Source organism: Hyla sarda, chromosome 7 (assembly GCF_029499605.1).
Source record: "Hyla sarda isolate aHylSar1 chromosome 7, aHylSar1.hap1, whole genome shotgun sequence".
In the NCBI taxonomy this organism is placed as follows: domain Eukaryota; kingdom Metazoa; phylum Chordata; class Amphibia; order Anura; family Hylidae; genus Hyla; species Hyla sarda.
Genome location: NC_079195.1, coordinates 31,827,533 through 31,831,907, shown reverse-complemented (window position 1 = coordinate 31,831,907; position 4,375 = coordinate 31,827,533).

The following is a 4,375-nucleotide window of genomic DNA, read 5'->3' as shown; positions in this document are numbered from 1 at the left end:
GATCCTTAAGGGGTTAAGGAAGGGGCTTATTCACAAGTATTTACTTTTTTTTAGTCCCTATAGGAGAATACATGTAATCTTTAGATTGCATGCACTGTTCAGTGCCGGGCCATAGCATAGCATTGATCTGTGTTATCAGAACTCCATTGATACAGGCTGCTGAGACTTCCTGCAGCATCAGAGCACTAATCGGATGGCGAGGAGGCAGATAAGTGCCCTCCCGCCGTCCTACCATTATAGTGCAGGTGAACCGAATTACGAGGTATCCCCACAGGTGATGTTTTCAGAATTTCCTCAAGTAGCATAATTATGATCAGTGCATCAGGCATCAGCACAAGTGTTCTCTGTATGGGATATCCTCAAAACATGACTTGTTGATGGTACTTGAAGGCTGCACTTGGGAAACACCACCTAAGTGAGCAGATTCCTCTAGAGATGGACTTGAGCTGCTTTTAGGGAGTAATTGTAAGGATAGGGAGGAGGGAGAAGGTGCAAGGAGCTTGAATAGTGAAGAAAGAGGCATTCTTCTCTGATAAGATATGTTACAAAGTTTCTTACATTCACTCTTGGTTTATGCAGTTTGTTGAAATTACAAATCAGACCAGTTAATGGCAAAACAAGGATGTAAATAAGACCATAGATAAATGTGGCTTCTTATCAGGCAAACAATGCTCCAGTGCCCAAGGGGTTGTTCCTCATTACAGCAAAAGCCCAGGATCAGCCAGTCCATCTCTTCTTCACCACCTCTACCCCTTTGAGTGAAAGCCACCAGGCTGTAAGAGGGCAGAGAGGCAATGAATAAGAGGAGGTGGGCTGTCTAACCCTGGGCTCTTGCCGTGCTGAAGGACACTTCCGGCACTTGAGCTTCATTTGCATAATACCAAAAAGGCTTATATCTCTCTGATAGAAAGCACTATATAGAGGGGAAAAAAATATTTAACCAAAACCTGAAAAGAAGCCCAAGAAATAAATAAAAAGGAAATAAAAAAAAACACACACAGCATTTTAATAGGAGACAACTAAGAGACCAAGTACACAAATAGGGACATTTTTTGTTGTCTGCCTGGGAAGTATATCAGCACACTGAGTTGCACCCTAATGTAAACAGTATATTAGGTGAATCTGAGAATTACAAGTCGCTGGCTGCAGTCCAGTAAATATTAGATCTGGTGATTGATTTAAAACTCAAACACATATAGCCCCCCAACAGGTTTCAATTCATAGAGCTTCTTCAGAGGGTCTGGGGCTAATGGTGCCAGAACTCTGAAGTAGCTCTACAGAGTGAAACGTGTCGGGGGTCTACGTGTGTTTGATTCTGAAATCAACGGTCACCAGATCTATTATTCGCTGGAGCATTCTGGTGCTATATTATTATTATCGAGTAATATAGGCGATTCCTGTATGTTTTAATTCACTACATACACAATTTTTATTTTAATATGAATTTAATAAGTTATATTTTATCTTTTTGAGAACCATAGATGTGGTGCTTTGTGGGCCACTTTTGGGCCTTTGTTTAATTTAAAACTACAAACTTCGATCATGATAGAAATTGTAGTTTTGCAACAGCTGGAAAGCGACCGGAAGGGCAACACTGGCATAAATAATGGATTTTTTGTAAATAAATGCACATTATATACTTCAGTGCAGACAATAAAAACATGTCCATGAACATCTGAACCACCAGAACATGGAAATACCATCAGTAACATCTGGACAGATGTCGCAATTCATATGCAGAGGTCATAATACCAGAAAGAGGGGAATTTATCAAGGCAATCACAAAAAAAAACATGTTTAAAAAGGCAAAAAACCTACATGGAAACTGTCGATAAATCCCCGTCAGAATGTTTCATTAGGAGCAGTAACAAAAAAAGTTTTACAAAAAAAAGTCATTATGTAAACACGTTATAAAGCTTGAGGTGTAGTGATTTATAGAGGTAGCGTTCACACCCGGCAGATTTGACACAGATTCAAGTCAAATCCGATCAAAAACTGTTCCCAGGCCTATAAATGGGGCTTCCACAACCCTGTTCGCCTGAAACACAACAGCTTTGCAGATTTTTGGTGCAGTTATGTACTCCAGAGCTGCACGCTCTATTCTACAGGAAAGACAAAGCGCAACTCATGTCATGTGACAGCTGCGATTTAATGGAACACGTTATAAGACACTTGTGTGTCCTTTGTATATGTCCTATTAGGGATCGACCGATTATCGGTTTGGCCCATATTATCGGCCGATAATCACGATTTTGGACACTATTGGTATCGGCAATTACCTTGCCAATAATGCCCCGCCCCCCCGACCAGAGACGACCGACGCCGCCACTGCCCCATTGCCTCCCCCCATCCTCTGGCCACATACCGCCGCCCCCCCCCATCCTCTGCCCACATACCGCCGCATCGCCTACCCCCATCCCCGATGTTATAATGACCTGTTCCCGGGGGTCCGCGATACTTCTGGCTCCTGTGCTGTTGCTGTGCGCTGCGTAATGACGAGTGACGTCCCCAACGCGACGTCACCAGTGCGCACAGTGACAGCGCAGGACGCCGACGGAGCCAGAAGTATCGCGGACCCCCGGGAACAGGTAATTATAACACCGGGGATGGGGGGGGAGGCGATGGGGCGGCGGCGGTATGTGGGCAGAGGATGGGGGGGGGAGGCGATGGGGCAACTGTGGTGGTTGGACTCAGGACCCCAGGACAGGCAGGGGGAGAGAAGCGGGTGGCGGCGGCGGTCTCTGGCCCGGCAAAAGCCGCTGCAGTTCATTGATTTAAAGCGCCTGCTTTAAATCATTGATCTGCAACGGCTTCTGCCCCATTGGGGGGGGATGTTGAAATAGCCGATAACTTATACCAGAAAATCGGTAGAAATTATTGGTTATCGGCCTGAAAGGTGACAGATTATCGGTATCGGCCCCAAAAAAAACTATATCGGTCGATCCCTACTTTGAATATGTCCTATTCCAGTGGTCTTCAACCTGCAGACCGCCAGATGTTGCAAAACTACAACTCCCAGCATGCCCGGACAGCCGTTGGCTGTCCGGGCATGCTGGGAGTTGTAGTTTTGCAACATCTGGAGGTCCGCAGTTTGAAGACCACTGTCCTATTCTATAGTTGGAGGCGGACTTCTATATATGCCTCTCGGATGCTCGGCCTCCACGGCAGATCACCAGTGATCACACATTGCTAAGACCGGACTGTGCCGACGTGTTGTGTTTTGTACACACACTGATCACGGAGCTTTTTGTGTATATAATAACTGAGAAGATGAGAATAAAAACACACAAAGTCCAACCATAACGGAGGCGTGTGTATATATAAACATACACACCCCAGCCTTGTAGATGTCAATACAGACCTCCATAATTTTAAGGCTTCTTTCACATTAAAAAAATTCTCCATTTTTAAACATCCGTACGAAGTTCCGTCTGAAAATCAGCTGAAAACGGCAGTAACAAAATCCTATACGGCCGTTAGAAAATCCCATTATAGTCTATGGGATTTTTCTAATAGTCGTTTTAACCCGATACTAATAATGGCCATTATTTTGTGATGGAAGATAGTAACGGGAGAAATGGTCTGTGAACTATTTCTCCCGTTACTATCTTCCGTCACAAAATAATGGCAGTTATTAAAGGGGTATTCCCCGCAAAACCTTTTTTTATATATATCAACTGGCTCCGGAAAGTTAAACAGATTTGTAAATTACTTCTATTAAAAAATCTTAATCCTTCCAATAGTTATTAGCTTCTGAAGTTTTCTGTCTAACTGTTCAATGATGATGTCACGTCCCAAGAGCTGTGCATGATGGGAGAATATCCCCATAGGAACTGCACAGCTCCCGGGACGTGAGTCATCAGAGAGCAGTTAGACAGAAAACAACAACTCAACTTCAGAAGCTAATAACTATTGGAAGGATTAAGATTTTTTAATAGAAGTAATTTACAAATCTGTTTAACTTTCCGGAGCCAGTTGATATATATATAAAAAAAAGTTTTGGCCTGGAATACCCCTTTAATAACGGGCTATTACGGGTTAAAACAGCTATTAGAAAAATCTCATAGACTATAATGGGATTTTCTAACGGCCATATAGGATTTTGTTACTGCCGTTTTCAGCTGATTTTCAGACGGTACTTCGTACGGATGTTTAAAACTGGAGACTTTTGTAGTGTGAAAGAGGCCTAAGGAAAGATATTTTAGGGCATTGAAAAGCTTCCACAGAAATATTTCGTCCTTTTTGGGACTCATCAGTGCAATGCAGCCTTGTAAGGGAATGAACCTGGAGCCATAAGGCAAGACACCATCCTCCTGTATATGGGACATAAAGGCAACTGCAGATATTTGTGTACTTGGTCTCAAAGAGTCTCCTA